This window comes from Schistocerca piceifrons, chromosome 3 (assembly GCF_021461385.2).
Source record: "Schistocerca piceifrons isolate TAMUIC-IGC-003096 chromosome 3, iqSchPice1.1, whole genome shotgun sequence".
NCBI classification, from domain to species: domain Eukaryota; kingdom Metazoa; phylum Arthropoda; class Insecta; order Orthoptera; family Acrididae; genus Schistocerca; species Schistocerca piceifrons.
In genome coordinates, this window is record NC_060140.1 from 350598941 (window position 1) to 350617126 (window position 18186).

Here is an 18186-nt window from a genome sequence, read left to right on the forward strand (position 1 = left end):
GTACGACAGTACACAGTCATAAGACTGCGTCACTTCTACTAATGTTTTGCCGATAAGCCACACAAACGGGCCGCCGATTGTTGGGTGACTTCGGGCACAAATTGGGAAGGAGGAAACAAATCAGCCGACTATCGCCCCAGATGGTCTGCATGCGGAAAGCAGTGAAAAATGTGTCCGACAGATAAATTTTGCTGCCGATAGGGGAATGACCATTGACAGAATTTATTTCCCTAGCAAAGCGAGACATAAAAATCACAGCCGGCCAGGGTGGCCGAGCGGTTCTAGGCGCTACAGTCTGGAACCACGCGACCGCTCCGGTCGCAGGTTCGAATCCTGCCTCGGGCATGGATGTGTGTCATGTCCTTAGGTTAGTTAGGTTTAAGTAGTTCTAAGTTCTAGGGGACTGATGACCTCAGATGTTAAGTCCCATAGTGCTCAGAGCCATTTGAACCCATAAAATCACAAAGATATCGCCAGACAAAAAAAAATCAGACTGACCACATTTTGGTAGATGGAAATTACCGTTGGTGTGTCAAGCAAGTAAAGACATTTCAAGGGGCTGATATGAATTTCGACCATCTTGCATTGATTCTGAAACTGCAACTGAAACTACCCACCAAACAGACAATGGGGAATGAAGCGATGGCTCATAATGACAGAGACATGCATGCAAATGAAAAAGTGAGGCGGTGCTATCTAGAAAAAGTCACGATTCGCCTATTGTCCCGGAGCACAGGAAGAGTTAATGATGAGAAATAGTGGTCACCACAACAGGCTATCACCACAGCGCAAATGAAGAACTGAGACAACACCGAATATAATGAGAAATCCATGGTTTGAGCACGAATGTAAAGAGGTGGTAGAGAGTAGAATGGTGAGAAGATGAGAGTGGCTGAAGGAGCCCACTAAAATAGCATGTGGTGGAAAGAAGACGGACAGACAGAATCATAGAGCAGAAGAAACGAGAATGTGACAGACAATTAGTGAATTAAACTGAGAATACATGGAAATTGTCTCGCTCCTTCTTTCGACTGACAAGTTTTGCAAGAGGCTTTTATAGACTGCAAACTTTAATCCTAATGGATGATGAGGAAAGAGTGGTTTCTTCAGTGGAGAAAGCAGATGACTTTGGAAAGTATTTTGACAAAGTACTGAATCATGAAGATCGGGTAGAAACCAAAGAACGGAGAGATTTCAGATCGTAGAAGAAACCACGAGCCAACATCGGATGACATAAGAACCATTCTAGCGGCCCTTAAAAACGATGAGGCCCCAGGCGATAGTGGGATCACTGCGGAGTTATTTCGTTACGGCGTGAAGCGGTGGTAGAAGGTCTGAAACAGCTCATGGCAAAAATATTGTCAGATGAGGAGAGCCCCGCAGAATGGAAGAAGGCAATTATATGCCCGACTTTTTGAAAGGGCAATATCACGAAAGCGTATAATTACCAAGGGATCTTCCTACTCTAGACGGGATATAAAGTTTACACCACTGTGATACTAAGTCGACTAAAACCGTTACTCGGAGGGATTGTAAGCACCCAAGAGTGGATTTAACCGGGGACGCTCACCGACCATGTCTTAACATTGAAACGAATGATGGGGAAGTTTTACGAATTCGGTAGGACCTACATTTTATATTCATTGATTTCCAGCAGGCGTGCGGCAGCATTAATCGACCAGCCATCGGGAAGATAATACAGGTGTTCAACATACCAATACATTAGGCTGATTGTAGCTTGTTATAACTGATCAAGTTGCCAAGTGCGCTTTCCAAATCAGTTGTTGGCAGGCTTGAAAGTTAAGAATGTGTTGAGACAAGTCGATCCTCTGTCGCTAGTTCTGTTCAACATTGCGCTGGAAAAGGTGAGACGTGCGCTTGGCCTTAATAAGGCGGTTGACTATGGTTGGGAGTGAGACGATACTTGCACTTGCAAATGATGTGGTGAGTTTGGACGAAACCCTGAATGGGATGACAGCACATACGTCTCGATTTATGCTAGAAGCATACAAACTAGGGTTACTGGCGAACGATGAGAAAACAAAGTATGTGATAGTGTGTCGTCGACCAAATGATGTGGACGTCATCCGTATGGACGCTCACAATTCTGAAAGTACCTGGGGTCAATATCGTCGAATAAGAGAGAGATAGAGAAGTAAATTCGACAAAGAATGATAAATGCGGACCAGATATAGTTTAAATCACCTATACACATGAGGCATTGTATTCCAGGAACGCAATGTATAACTGTACGTGACATTAGCAAGACCGGTTACATCGTGTGTTTGTGAGACATGTGTAAGTACACAGACAATGGAAGAGCGCATCCCTGCGTTTGAAAGGAAGAGTTCAAGGAAAATTTCTGGTCCGATATACAACACAGAAACTGGAAGAGGGGAAATAAGGCACAACGAAAACTTGCTTAGGTGGTTTAAGAAAGCTGATAATGGAGAGTGGCTGAAAGAAGATAATTACTGTCGGCGGCACATGTTCTCAGAGCTGAGGGTACTCTCCCTAATACAGTATTAGTACATCAGCGAACTGGTACGCTTCCATAACGTCGCCCGCGAACGAAGTGGAAAGACAGAATTCTAATGACCGTAGAACAGCCAGCACAGAAGTAAATAAGCAAACATACATGATTAATTTTTTGTAATGTTACAGTCCTATTAAGTCATGATTCATGGACTGTATGTGTTCATCATTTCGTTATATTTGCCGGCCGCTGTGTCCGAGCGGTTCTAGGCGCTTCAGTCCGGAACCACTGGCTGTTACGGTCGCAGGTTCGAATCCCGCCTCGGACATTTATGTGTGTAATGTCCTTAGGTTAGCCGGCCGCGGTGGTCTCGCGGTTCTAGGCGCGCAGTCCGGAACCGTGAGACTGCTACTGTCGCAGGTTCGAATCCTGCCTCGGGCATGGATGTGTGTGATGTCCTTAGGTTAGTTAGGTTTAAGTAGTTCTAAGTTCTAGGGGACTGATAACCACAGCAGTTGAGTCCCATAGTGCTCAGAGCCATTTTTTTTTTTGTCCTTAGGTTAGTTAGGTTTAAGTAGTTCTAAGTCTAGGGGACTGATGACCTCAGATGTTAAGTCCCATAGTGCTTAGAGCCATTTGAACCATTCGTTATATTTTATGTTTATGTGTTTGTATATTTTTGTCTTCTGCCATGGGCATAAATGGCCTGTTTATGTGCAACAGACGATGATGATGATGATGACGGTGTCTTCCACGGCCCAAGAAAAAAACAAAATTTAGGTTTGAGTGAATGTATGTTTATGTGTGTTGCGCGTTGTTTGTTTGTATAACCGTAAGTTAAGAGTGTTTTGTAAGATAGTGCCATGCTATCGGTAACGAGCGGACTACCGTCGTTTGACGAAGTACTTGACTCTGTGCTATATGACAAACTTGTGATTAGAGTTTCGTAATTGCTTCTCGTAGGGATAAGAGTGATAACAGTGGAGTAACGAAAGTGAGCGCTTACCGAGCAGACACCAGCCTCCAAGGTGAGTACAACCTCAAGTAAAAACTAGAAATAAGCCTTCAGGTTTAGTCTCAAACGCATCTTAGCCAAGGTCATCAAAAATGACCGCCACCGGTCGCCTTTTGTGATGGTAAAATCTCTTTTACTTCGGTTTCTGGCCGCCTAGCCACTAAACGTGGCCAGATGGTGTAATGAATGAATGGATGAATGAATGAACGAATGAATTTTAGATCTGCAGTGGAGTGTGCACTGATATGAAACTTCCTGACAGAATAAAGCTGTTTGCTGGATCGGGATTCGAACCTAGTTCCGGTCCAGAAATTTTAATCCGCCAGGAAGTTCCAGATCAGAGCAGACTCCACTATAAACTGAAAATTCATGCTGTAAATAATTCTCCAGGCTGTGGCTAAGGTATGTCTCTGTAATACCCTTTCTTCCAGGAGTTCTAGGCCCGCAAGGTATGCTCGAGAACTTCTGTGACGTTTGGGAGTTAGGAGGAGATGAGTCGGTCTGAGAGCGGGTTACGAGACATGTCTGGATATCTCAGTCAGTACGCAAATGCCCCAGGATTGAGTCCTAGTCCGGTATATACTTTAAATTTTCCGGGAATGTACGTTTGTAGTGTTGTTGGTTGTGGGTGGGGGGGTTGTTTGAGGGAGGAGACCAGACAGCGAGGTCATCGGTCTCATCGGATTAGGGGAGGACGGGGAACGAAGTCGGCCGTACCCTTTCGAAGGAACCATCCCGGCATTTACCCGGAGTGATACAGGGAAATCACGGAAAACCTAATTCAGAATGACCGGACGCGGGATCGAACCGTCGTCTTCCCGAATACGAGTCCAGTGGGGCAGACTTGTGGCTGTGATGAGACAGATAAATCAAAACACGGGAACTATGAATGTGGCAAAGTATCTTAGAAAAATCAAAACAGGGAAGCTATGAATGTGGCAAAGTATTTTGAATTATTTATGTCATAATGTCGACCAGGTGATATTACTTACAGTTATTTGCATCCACGGGGCAAATCTCGGCGGACAAATCAGTCTGCAAAAAACACTTAGGTGATACATCCTAATATTCTGTCGGACTTCCTTTTGCCCGGATTAGTGCAGCAAGTCGACATGGCATTGACTTAACAAGTCGTTGGAAGCCCCTTCGGAAATACTGAGCCATGCTGCCTCTATAGCCGGCCATGATTGAGAAAGTATTGCCGGTGCAGGATGTTGTACCTCTCGATTATGCCCTACAACTGTTCGATGGGATCTGGGTGGCCAACTCATTCGCTCGAATTGTCCAGAATGTTTCTCAAACCAGTCGAGAACAACTGTAGCCCGCTGACTGCAAATGCTCTCCAAGTTGACAAACATAACAATTCGCCGGCCGCGGTGGTCTCGCGGTTCTAGGCGCGCAGTCCGGAACCGCGCGGCTGCTACGGTCGCAGGTTCGAATCCTGCCTCGGGCATGGGTGTGTGTGATATCCTTAGGTTAGTTAGGTTTAAGTAGTTCTAAGTTCTAGGGGACTGATGACCACAGCTGTTAAGTCCCATAGTGCTCAGAGCCATTTGAACCATAACAATTTCTAGTCATTGATTGGTTCAGTTGGACCAGAGTAACCCGTCCATTCCACGTAAACACAGTCCCCATCATTATGGAGCGACCACTAGCTTGTACAGTACCTTGTTGACAGTGTGGGTCCATGTCTACGTGGGGCCTGCTTTCGGGATTCATCTGACCAGCCCACAGTCTTACAGTCGTCTAGGGCCAACCGATTTGCTCACGAGCTCAGGAGAGGCGCTGCAGGTAATATCGCGCTCTTAGCAAAGGCACTAGCGTCGGTCGTCTACTGCCACAGCGGATTAACGCCAAATTTCTCATCACAGCTCTAATTCAAACGTTCGTCGTACGTCCCACATTGATTTCTCTACGCGAACGCCGCTGCTCTCGGTCGTTAAAGTGAAACCTCTCGGGCACTGCGTTGTCCGTGATGAGAGGTAATACCTAAAATTTGGTATTCTCGGCTCTCTCTTGACTCTGTGGATCTCGGAATATTGAATTTCCTAACGATTTCAGCAAGGGTATAACCCATGCGTCTAGCTCCAACTACCATTCCGCTTTCAAATTCTGTTAATTCACGTCATGCGGGCATAATCACGTCGGAAATCTTTTCATGTGAACCACCTAAGTTCATGGTGAGGCTGACAAAAGTTCCCCGGACGAGTGGATACGACTGAACTTCAATTTATGCGCACAACCACACTCCGTTACGCGCACAGAATGTGTACGCACGCCACGTGATCCACATCGGTTCAGACCGTAGTGCGGGCTGTGCCCGTGTGAGTGGACGATGATACTCACAGTAGAGCAGCGGATGTTCGTTGTGGAAGGTTACGTGACAACAAAGTCGGGGAAACGGTGTGGTCAGTTCGTCACTAGAAGTTCAATGGTATCAAATATTGCTGTGCAAAGCTTAGTCTTGAAATATCGTCAGACAGGATCTGTTTTGAACAGATGAAAAAACATTCCGAAACATCGCGGCAGACCAGTAAATGTGCCTGCAGTTCGCCAGAAAATGCTTCAGAGTCCTATCAAATCACCCCGACCCCTGTCTCAAATCACCCCGACCCCTGTCGTAAGAGACCGACATATCACGTCAACCATGCGGAAGAATACTCCATCTCGAGTTGCACATGCACCCCTACCGAATGTCTGTTGTTCATGGATTAAAATCAACAAATGCTCCTCAGTGCCTCCAGTTTTGTGAGATAACAGTGATGGCTTGGACATGGATTTGTTCTTTACGTCTGATAAAGCCTGGTTTCACCTGAGTGGTAATGTCGATTGACAGGTTCTGGGCAGCGAAGTATCAGCATAACTTCCACGAAACACAATTGTATGATCAGAAGGTTGGGGTTAAATGAGCTGTGTCCGCAAGCTGCATTATTGGTCCCAACTTCTTTCATTAGACGCTTAATTCGCCGCGTTACATTGCCAACATTTTGAAAGACCTTGTGGCAGCATTGCCGCAGGAGGAAAAGACCTACAGTTACTTCCAACAGGATGGAGCAACTGCCCATACAGCCGGCCGAATCTTGCAGCACATTTACACAATCTTCACGCTTGACAGAGTTGTTAGCAGAGGTCAGTCTGCTCGAAGCCCTAGCTGGCCACCCAGGTCACCTGATCTGTCAGTGTGCGATTACTTTGTTTCGGGATCCACCAAGTCTAATGTATATCGCAACAACCCTCGTAGTCTTCAGCAACTGCATAAGAACGTATGCGACTGCAGCAATTCCACCGGTCCAGTTTCCAGCCGCCTTCAGCAGCTTACTGACCAGTGCCCAAAAGTGCCAGGAGGTGAATGACGGTAACTTTCAATATCTGCTATAGTCAGATTAGTACTGAATCTCCTTTTCTCTGCTGTGTTTCTTTGTACCGTGTAACTCTGTTCTCCGGGCCACTTTTATTCGCTCCACTCTGTGCAAAGGACAGCTCCTCAAATGGACTGCTGTTTTGCACTGATAAGCCGAAACATTATAACCACTGCCCCACCGTCACGTTGGATGCCACCTGGTGGCGTCGCAGGCACGTGACGCAGTAACAAAATTATGTAAGCGGAGCAGACACGTGCGAGAGATAACCCCAGCAAAGATATGGGCTGCAAATGGCGGTATACACTGAGATAAGCCACTTTGGAAAAGGGCAGATTATTATTACGTAGGGCCTGTGAACGAGTATCTCGAAAACGGCGAAGCAGGTCGAATGTTCACGTGCTACCGTCGTGAGCACTTACGGAAAAAGGTAGAACGACAGTGAAACTGCCACTAGTCGCTAAATGGTTCAAAATTCACGACTCATATCAGATAATAGGGTTCCGAGACTTGTTTGCTCTGTAAAGACGGGTAGATGGTGCTCTGTGGCATCTCTGCCGAAAGAGCACAATCCTAGTGCACATACAAGTGTTTCGGAGCAAACCGTTCTTCCTACATTGTTGAAAATGGAGCTCTGGAATTAGTACGCCACCCCTACAGGTTCACTGTTGACCCAACGACATCGTCAGCTACTGTTGCAGTGGGCACGGGACCATCGGGATTTGACCGTCGATCAAAGTAAACGTTCGGCTCTTCGGGTAAATCGCATTTTTGCTTCACTAAGTCGATGGTAGTCTCCACAAACGCCGACATCGAAGTGAACGGCGGCTCGAAACATGCAAGTCGCTGCATGGAAGCTGTGTTAGTAGTCGAAGACAAGCTGACAGTTGCGGACCACCTGCATCCCTTCATGCTTAATGTCTTCCCCGACTGCGATGTCATCTTTCAGCGAATAATTGCCCTTTTGTCTGAGCCAGAACCGTGCTACAGTGGTTTGAGGAACACTAGAGTGAACTCACTTCGATGTTTGGGCGACCAAATTCGCCTGATGTAAATCCTATGGAACCTATCTGGGTCACTATCGGGCGCACAGTCGAGCACGCAAGTCAGCGGCCCGCTATTTATGCGAATTACATGACCTGTGAGTAGACTTCTAATCGCACGTATCTCCACAAACCTACGAACAAACTGGCGGATCGACGATGCGCTAAATCAGTCGTGTATTTCGTTCCAATGATGGAAAAACAAACTATTAAATAGATGGTCATAATGTTTGGGTTCATCAGTATATACCGTGTGTACGCGATCCTACCACCATCTGTGTATGTGGATATCGCTATCCCATGACTTTTGTCACCTCAGTGTACAGTTTATGTTTTCCAGTTATAGCACTGTACAATCTATGGCTGCCATGTGACTTACGGAATGCAAACAAACCACTGAGTGTGACGAAAGATGATGTTCTGAGATTCTGCTTAGAACAAAGATTCACATTGGAATCATACAACAATACCTAAGCTGTACGTTTCTCGTCGGTGTGCAGGTGTGATACTGTTAGTTACGTAAGCTCATCCGCCACAGCAAGGTCATGTCACATCGGATGGGAAAATCGATTTTTAATTGTCCTGAGGCCAAACCCGCATAAAAAGCATCAATCATCTCGGTTTTTAATTGCGCTTAGGCCAAGAACCTCATAAAAAGCAGCAATCATATCGGTTTTTGTCCTGAGGCCAAAAACCGCATAAAAACATCAATCAAACCCAAATAGGATTATCAATTTCAGTGTGACTGGCGCAAAACACGTTCAATATGCTGTTCATCGTTTTCTGCAAGAAGTTGAAATCGAGAAAGAGCATGTTCCACAACTCATCGAATTGTTTCCAGGGTCACGTTCAGAATGTGTTGCACAGTGCGTGCGTTCAATGCAGCTAAGTTTTCAGTCGGAATACTGAACACAACATCTTTCAGATAGCCCCACAGACAGAAGTCACACGGATTAAGATCAGGTGATCGGGACCACCAGGCTGTAGGGAAATGGCGGATGATAATTCTAGCATTTCCGAAATGGCGCTTTAGCAGCTGCTTAACTGGGTTTGCAATGTGTGGAGCTGCGCCATCTTGCATAAAAATTATCCCATCCACACATCCACGCTGTTGGAGAGCTGGAATGACGTGGTCGCGCAACAGACACTCATAGCGCTAACCAGTGATGATACAGGCCACAGGACCAGAAGCACCTGTCTCTTCGAAAATATATGGTCGTATGAAAAATAATGGTCGCGCGAAGTGGCCGCGCGGGTTGAGGCGCCATGTCATCATCGTGCGGCTCCTCCCGCCGGAAGTTCGAGTCCTCCCTCGGGCATGGGTGTGAGTGTTGTCCTTAGCGTTAAGTTAGTTTAAGTAGTGTGTAAGTCTAGGGACCGATGACCTCAGAACTTTGATCCCTTAGAAATTCACTCACATTTGTACATTTTTGTTGATAAATAATACCGTAAACCCGCACCACACCTTTTCAGGATGAAGTGGTACGGGCTGATTTGCGTGTGGATTTTCCGTTGCCCATATTCGGCAATTCTGTGGGATGTAAGCGGGCTTCGTCTGTCCACAAAATCTTCCACGGCCAATCAATGTCCACCCCCATGCGAGCAAGAAATTCCAAAGCAAAGGTCTCTCTTGCTGGCAGGTCAACAGGAAGCAACTCGTGCACATGGGTAATTTTGAATGGATAGCAAAGAATGATGTTTCCTAGGATTTTACGCACCGTGCTCACGGGTACGTCCAATGTTCGGACAATTCTCCGTGCAATATACGTTTGCACACCACGACTCGTCTCCACTTTTATTGTTGTGGCCACTCCTTCCACTGACTTCGAATCAGTTCGTTTCCTCACTCTACCAGGTTGCACAACAAAAAGTACCCGTCTGTTCGAATTTCCGGACCATTTTCTCCAGACACACGGCAGTCATTGGACCAACGCCTTTTTTCAAACTCGTCAGTGTCCGGAACTTCTGCAGAGCGACGTGTGCACAGTCATCATTCTTGTAATACAGCTTTACAAGCAGAGTGCGATCTTACATTGAGGCAGTCATGGTGAATGTCGCAGACGCGAAAGGAGGAAAAGCCGTTTGCTCGGCGTGCTTACAGCAACTTCAATGGCTCGTGCGCATTACAGGTGTTTGTACTGCAAACAAACATTAAGAACTGTATCCATCTGATGCTGGTACCGTCACAAAAGGTAACTCGTTGCAGTCATTCCTGATTGCCTTGAGTCATCAGAGTCATTACGTTCCACATCTGTGATGGATAAAAGTCTTATATGCTATTCAATCATTCAAGTGTGTGACATGGATCCCGCATCGTCCTATTAGTGGAATATCTTCTTGCGCCCTGCATTTTCTTGATGGTACAAAGAACTATTTCCTTCGTGTCCCTAAATTTTCCACGAGTAAAATATGTAACAAGGAGCTGTCCGACTTGGATATCGAGGAACCACATTTGAGGCTTCAGACATTGTCTTCCAAGTGTATGTGATGTCAGCATCAAGTGCAGAAGAATATGATCGGAAGGAATATGGGATACAGTCCAAATGAGTGTTTGAAGAGTTCAGTGCAGCAGCGCTAACTATATTCACGTCACAATGAAGCAGTGGCGGGACATAACGAAGCAGACGTTGAACTGTACCAAGTAAAACGTCGGTAACATGCGCAGGCCATTCTCCAAGGTGATATAAAACTGGCATATTCAAATCAGTATAAATGGCTTATAGGCCCTCTGTTACTCAGAATAATAAAGTAAAGAGAAAGAATCGTTGGCGTTGTCGGCTGGGAGAACACGACGGGTATATTCTGCAGCATAGTCGGACAGGGCTTTCTTCCTCCGCGCGTTTTGGCCCTTCGACGTCTACAGCTATATAAATACTCTGCGAGGCACCATATGATGCTTGGCGAAGGGTATCCTGTACCACTACTAGTTATTTGCTTCTTCGTTCCACTCGCAAACAGAGCAATGGAAGAACAACTGTTTATTTGCCTCCGCACGAGCCCTGAACTCTCTAATCTTATATTCATGGTCCTTACGCGAAATGCACGCTGGCGGCAGTAGAATCGTTCTGCAGTCAGCTTCAAATGCTGGTTCTCTCAATTTTCTCAACAGTGCTTCTCGAAAAGAACGTCGCCTTCCCTCCCGTGATTGCCATTTCAGTTGCTGCAGCATCTCTGTACTACTTTCGTGCTATTCTAACCTACCGGTAACAAATCTAGCAGCTCCGCTCTGATTTGCTTCGACGTTCTCTTTTAACCCGACCTGGTGCTGATCCCAAACACTCGAACAGTACTCGACAATGGGTCTCATTAGTGTCCTACATGTGGTTTCCTTTACAGATGAAGCACACTTTCCTACTATGGTCTTTACATGCTCGTTTCATTTCATATTACTTTGCAACGTTACTCCCAGACATTAAATCGACGTGACTGTCAAGCAGCAAACTACTAATACTGTATTCAAACATTATGAGTTTGTTTCTCCTACTCATCTGCATTAACTTACGTTGCTCTACATTTAAAGTCAGCTGCCGTTCATCACACCAACGAGAAATTTTGTCTAAGTCATGTTGTATCCTCCTAAAGTCACTCAACGATGACGTCTTCCCATACACCACAGCTCATCAGCAAACAGCCGCGACTGCTGCTTACCCTGTCCACTAGATCATTCATGTACTTAGAAAATAACGCAGGTCCTATCACACTTCCTTTGGGCACTGCTGACGATCCCTTCTCTCTGATGAATACTCGCCGTCGAAGACAACATACTGGATTCTTCACGGTAAATGATAACAGCCAAACTGTTGCAGGCTAAAGATTTATTGAAATCCTTGACCACGTTTTCGGTATATCTAAACACACCTGAACAGGAATATACCTTTATTAGCAAAAAACGTAGCACCACAACTGAGAGAGAAATAAACACTTATAGCTTTGAGTAACCGTAAAATTACCAAAGTATTACAAGCACAAAAACGTTTAGTCACTTACTAAAATTACATACTGCAGTGGAGATATATTAAAACAATCGTGCCAAAGGCGTCGTCAGTAGTAAATTAAAATATCTGCTCAATTTGTACAGCATAATTATGAATGGAAGGTCGGTGCGAACAAGGCACATCATCAGTACTTACCCTGTGAACTAGCGTGAAGAGGGTGTGGAAGCACTAGGGCAGACAATTTCACCGAGAGAGAGCACTTACGGTACGCGCGAGACACTCGCGCACATTAAAACCCAGGGATACATACTCATGCGCGTCAAAATTTTAAAAGTTGTGCTAGTTCAAACCCTCTGTCTTAATAAATAAAACATATCAGAACCATTTAAGACACCTACATACAATAGAAAATATGAAACCAATTTGCCTGTGTCCTAGTGTCAAGTAGATGAAGCTTGCGCTGAGGAACAAATCTAATAAGAGAGGGCACTAGTGTTATGCGCGAGAATCTCGCGTAATTTAAAGACTAGGATACATACTAGCGAAAACGAACAAAATGTTGTAGTAAATCGAAACCATCTGTCGTCTTGAATAAAAAACATAACAGAATAATTTAAACCACACATACTTATCGAAAACATCGAACAGCAAGCATACAAAATACGTAAAATCCCAACAAAACAGGAAATGAACATCTCACCAGCATCAACAGACAAGAAAACTAAAATCTAGTCAGCCAGACCATATTACGTTAGAGCAAGGAAGGGTTTGAAAGTATCCAAGAAAAATTTGTTTCTAAGCTGCACCTGTTCGTTAAGAATAAAACCGTCTTTTTGAGACAGATGCTTGAAAATCTCTAATTCCTCGAACAGGTCCAATTTGTAGCCCTTACTCACTTCGTGTAGCAATTCTGCGATATCCAGTTTACGTTGTGTATGCTGTAAGAGCAATAGGTGTTCAGCAAACGTGGAATTGTGCACGTTTTCCCCATTTTTACCTAGTAAGTGTTCTTTGTATCTTACTTTAATGGGTCTGTCTGTCCAATGTAATAGTTGGGGCAGTCGTTACAAGTAATTTTGTAAACTCCGGATTTAGTGCTAAGTTCTTCCCGTGCCCGTAATTGATAGCTTGAAACTTGGGGCAAGTTTTTTGCTAATGAAGGTGTCTTCCTGTTCAGGTGTATTTTTGCTTCCAATGAAGGTATATTTAGATATACCGAAACCGTGGTCAAGGATTTCAATAAAAATCTTTATCCTGCAACTGTTTGGCTGTTATGATTTACCGTGAAGATTTTCAACAGATGCTGCTTCAGCCATTTTTAAAATTTTGAAATTCTGGATTCTGTTATTTAAGAAGTCTTCGAGCCACTCACATATCTGTTAACCTATTCCCTATGCTTGTACCATAGTTAACAGTTGGCAGTGTGGCACCGTGCCAATTGCTTTGCGGAAACCTGGGAATATACAGCGGAATCCACCTCTTACGTTTCATCCAAGGTTCGCAGGCCCTAATGTAAGAAAACGGCATGCTGTGATTCACACGAGCTGATTTGTGGGCATATTCTTTTCTCTCTCAAGGGAATTTATTATATTCAAACTGAGAACATGTTCAAGAATTCTGCAGCAAACCGGTGAACGAGAGTTGAAGCTTATATGCAACTGTTGAATGCCAACGACTGTAATGCATGTGTGTGTGTGTGTGTGTGTGTGTGTGTGTGTGTGTGTGTGTGTGTGTGAGAGTGAGTGCGTGTGGGTGTGTTTGTATCTACGTGTGTGTGTGTGTGTGTGTGTGTGTGTGTGTGTGTGTGTGTGTGTGTGTGTGTGTGTGTAGTGTGGTTCCACGTCTTGTATTCACCAAATGCTCTTGGTGTCAAACATAAATACGTGGCAGGAAGATAATCCCCTACCAATGAAAGCAGTTGCCCATCAGGTGGTGGCTTGCTTGCACGCAGTATCTATAGGGTGTTACAAAAAGGTACGGCCAAACTTTCAGGACACATTCCTCACACACAAAGAAATAAAATATGTTATGTGGACATGTGTCCGGAAACGCTTACTTTCCATGTTAGAGCTCATTTTATTACTTCTCTTCACATCACATTAATCATGGAATGGAAACACACAGCAACAGAACGTACTAGCGTGATTTCAAACACTTCGTTACAGGAAATGTTCAAAATGTCCTCCGTTAGCGAGGATACATGCATCCACCCTCCGTCGCATGGAATCCCTGATGCGCTGATGCAGCCCTGGAGAATGGAGTATTGTATCACAGCCGTCTACAATACGAGCACGAAGAGTCTCTACATTTGGCACCGGGGTTGCGTAGACAAGAGCGTTCAAATGCCCCCATAAATGAAAGTCAAGAGGGTCGAGATCAGGAGAGCGTGGAGGCCATGGAATTGGTCCGCCTCTACCAATCCATCGGTCACCGAATCTGTTGTTGAGAAGCGCACGAACACTTCGACTGAAATGTGCAGGAGCTCCATCGTGCATGAACCACATGTTGTGTCGTACTTGTAAAGGCACATGTTCTAGCAACACAGGTAGAGTATCCCGTATGAAATCATGATAACGTGCTCCATTGAGCGTAGGTGGACGAAACTAAAATGAGCTCTAAATGGAAATTAAGCGTTTCCGAACACATGTCCACATAACATATTTTCTTTATTTGTGTGTGGGGAATGTTTCCTGAAAGTTTGGCCGTACCTTTTTGTAACACCCTGTATACAGTCTCGTCACAGAGCCAAACAGGGTTGCGCAACATTCATGACAAAATTGCTGCAACACAAATTGCTGTTGATTTACACTGGGCTACTTATAGAAACGTTAAAAATACTTACCTCTACTACGAAAATGGTTCGTGGCAAATGTTCAGTGTTCAGTCTCAATGATATGTCTTTCACTCTGGTTTAGTCCAGAATCCAGTGCGCCATAACTTCGATCACGTGTAAAATTTTCATTGTGGCTCTTCTTCGCGGCGACTGTAGACACGGTCCTAACGCTACCTTGGGGTACAGATACAGTGCAGTACTGGCTTGAGCGGAGCTGTGTGTCGTCTTACATCCGCGTTTAGCATATGGACGGACGGATGGATGGATGGATGGAGGGATGGGAATTATTTGTGTGACGTATGGCGGAAGCATAAAACAGTTATTGCTCTGGACGCCCTGTGTTGGAGGCTAGCTTTAACTCAGCTGCACCTCAGTACTAGGCAGCTCGGAAATCTTCAATGTATGAGTGTGTTCCTTGCCTTCCGGAGGACCCGGCATCTTGTTTGTGTTGTGCGATGATGAGAGAAGGAGCCAGCACATAGCCTGCTCCTCTCTAACAGCACCTAAGCGATCGATCAGCGTAACGTTCACATTCGACGGACAGATCACCTTCAACAGCGTTACATAACCTCACTTCCTGAGACACTGCGGAGCGATTTGGAATTTAATCTAGGACACCGCCGCAAAGTCTGGTGAACAGGAAACTGTACCTTTGTACCCTTGCTAATTAGGTACATGCGCTGAAAATTTCTCCCATTATGCGGACCGGATACCTCCGTGTCGAGCATCAAAGCACAGACGAGCATTAGCGACCCTAGTAACGGACGTAGGTTGAATAATAAAGTAATTGTGACGTATTTTATTGCACTGAGTCAAAACCGACGTTCTTACTAAATACCGGAGGTAACATCACACTTATGATGTCAAAGAAATGAAACGTCCCCTTTGAAAAATTAAGAATGACAGTGCTGGCAAAACTCTTACGATACTTGACACAGAAACAGCTGAGTAAAACTCAGCCTACTCAGTTTTCTCTTTACTTATTCTGATCGTCACTAAACTGACACACAATATTTTTTAGCCCAACACAATGTGACTTTCAATAATCCCTACAAAAGAATGGCCCGGACTAAGATTCAAACTACTGAAGGCACTAACTACTGATAGGCATAGTTAGCAAATGAAAGATTTTGATAGAGAACAAACAATGGATTTACCTTAATAGCTTTAAAAAGTCATTTTATATATATATATATATATATATATATATATATATATATATATATATATAAAATTTTGTGACAGCCAGTTAAACACATTTCCTTTTTCTGACGGACACAGATCTTCCGCTCAAAACTCTGGCATCTCTCTCCCCACATCCACCACTGCTGGCGGCTCACCTCCAACTGCACAACGCTACGAGCTGTTCACATCCAACTGCCCGACACTACACAAGCGAATATTCCAAGAATGAGTCCAACCAGCCACAGACTCCACACAGCACAGTTAGCGATTTTCATACAGAGCACTACGTGGCATTACCAACATAAGAACCTAAAGAGCCTACTTACAGAAACTAGGTCCTCTGAAAGACTCAACTTACCGTCTTTGCATTTTTTAAAAATATATTCGTTGCTAATAATTTCGCAATTAGGAATCAACCGAGCTGGATTACTTGTCGACACCTATTGCTTGCAACTAGATTTACAAGACTGCTTGTCAAATTGAATTTACCGGAAAAAATTAAATGAAGCTATTGTACGGCTTACTGTCCGGGACACCCTTTCTGATGTTGTTAGAACGCTTGGTGCAAGTCATTCTATTTGACGCCACTTCGAAAACTTGCATGTTGATGAAAAGGAGGCCGGCCGGAGTGGCCGAGCGGTTCTAGGCGCTTGAGTCTGGAACCGTACGACCGCTACGGTCACAGGTTAGAATCCTGCCTCGGACATGGATGTGTGTTATGTCCTTAGGTTAGTTAGATTTAAGTAGTTCTAAGTTCTAGGGGACTGATGACCTCAGAAGTTATGTCCCATAGTGCTCAGAGCCATTTGGACCATTTTTTGATGAAAATGAAAAGATATGAATAGGCCAACGCAAACATGCAGTCCCCGAGCGAAAAAAAACCTACGCCACGTCCGGGAATCGAAACTGGGACCCTGCAGTCTAGGAACAGCGAAGCTTATCGCGAAAGTACGAGTTGTGGACGGTTTACCTGGGAAGCGTACACGTTTCACAGTTTTCGTTTTCATTTTTTAAGTAACGTTAGCTGTGACTACAGAAGACGTAATTTGGTGGAAAACTGAAAGACGAACACTATGCCTTACTTTTAAAAAAATGCTACGCACATTGTCATCTTAAATGACAAAAAAATTAAATCCCCTTCATAAAGCGGACATTCAAGAGACCGCCGGATGGTCTTGACGATAACCACACCTGGTAAAACATTAGGTAGCAGTGCATTTCTCAAAACCTCGTTATTAATGCTGGAAAGTAATTCGTTTTCCATGGAAATTAGAATAACTTACGAAAAAACTCCGACAGTTTCATCTGGCACATGAGATAATATTTGAGTCAGGTTTCAACAGCTATTTATCTCGAGTTCATATAGCTGCTTATCTTTCCTGCGTGTACGGCAGAGCCGTCATACACTATTCCAAAATAGTTACCGCACAAGTGACCACATTCCTACATTCATCTTCAGAAGCAACCTTTGATCTCCAATCACAGACAACGTCTACATAAGACGCACAACTGTGCAGTATAATTATGACTGGGACCAGTTTATACGTGCTCGTGATTTCTGTACTTATCTATTCAAATTAGTGGCAGGGTGCGCATTAACCAAGTTGCTGCTGTTCTCTCAAAGCGCCACGCCCTTATCTCAGAGGTTTTATTCAGACCCAAAGTCACGCCATCCATTCGGCACCCCTCTCTCTACATATACAACTGTTTTACTCCGTAAGCTATTGTACGTTATGTAGCAGAGGCTACTCTGTGCACCGGAAGGTACACGGAAAGAATGGTTGTCGGCACCTCACTACATTCAACAGAATTTGTTTGCTTTTTTTCGCCGTGATCGTAATTTGAAATGTATGTTGAACGACTCAACTTCTTTCCTGTGTTGTAGTGAAATGTAAGCTCTGGGAATTTCTAGATGTTGGTTTAACGTCCGTGAATTTCTAGAGGAAGACTCCCGATTACACGCTCTGTGGCTTAGCCAAGTGTCATTAATGAGGGCAAAAAGGTATTACGTCTTCTTTTAGTTTGTATCACATACATCAGCCATTTTTATGTAGGTTTTGTGGTCACTCATAAGAAATACAGCATGCGTCTAAACTCAAAATCAATAAGCATAGCTGCCAGAAGCTCAGGGACACCTGCAAACCTCTTTGACCTCTCCGACAGTCTGTGATTATATGAGATTATTGCAGACAGTTTATTGCTTCTTTATTACTAATTTCATCTCCGTATGTTTAATTAAATATTTTATAACCACTTGCAGCCAAATTAGTGTGTCGTATTGATATTTCATAAACATCAGCACATTTGTTGATATAATGTGTAATGAATTGGAGGCTCAGG

The 18186-nt window shown here is 44.4% G+C and overlaps 1 protein-coding gene across 1 annotated transcript in view; it reads left to right on the forward strand.

Annotated features, from left to right (window-relative positions):
- The first annotated feature begins 3448 nt into the window (after window positions 1-3448).
- The window catches only part of LOC124789817 (aminopeptidase N-like), a 154088-nt gene continuing 139350 nt past the window's right edge, over window positions 3449-18186 (forward strand). Inside the window, exon 1 of the mRNA XM_047257300.1 lies at window positions 3449-3504. The gene's annotated coding sequence lies outside the window, so the exon portion shown is untranslated. The remainder of the gene's footprint in view (window positions 3505-18186) is intronic.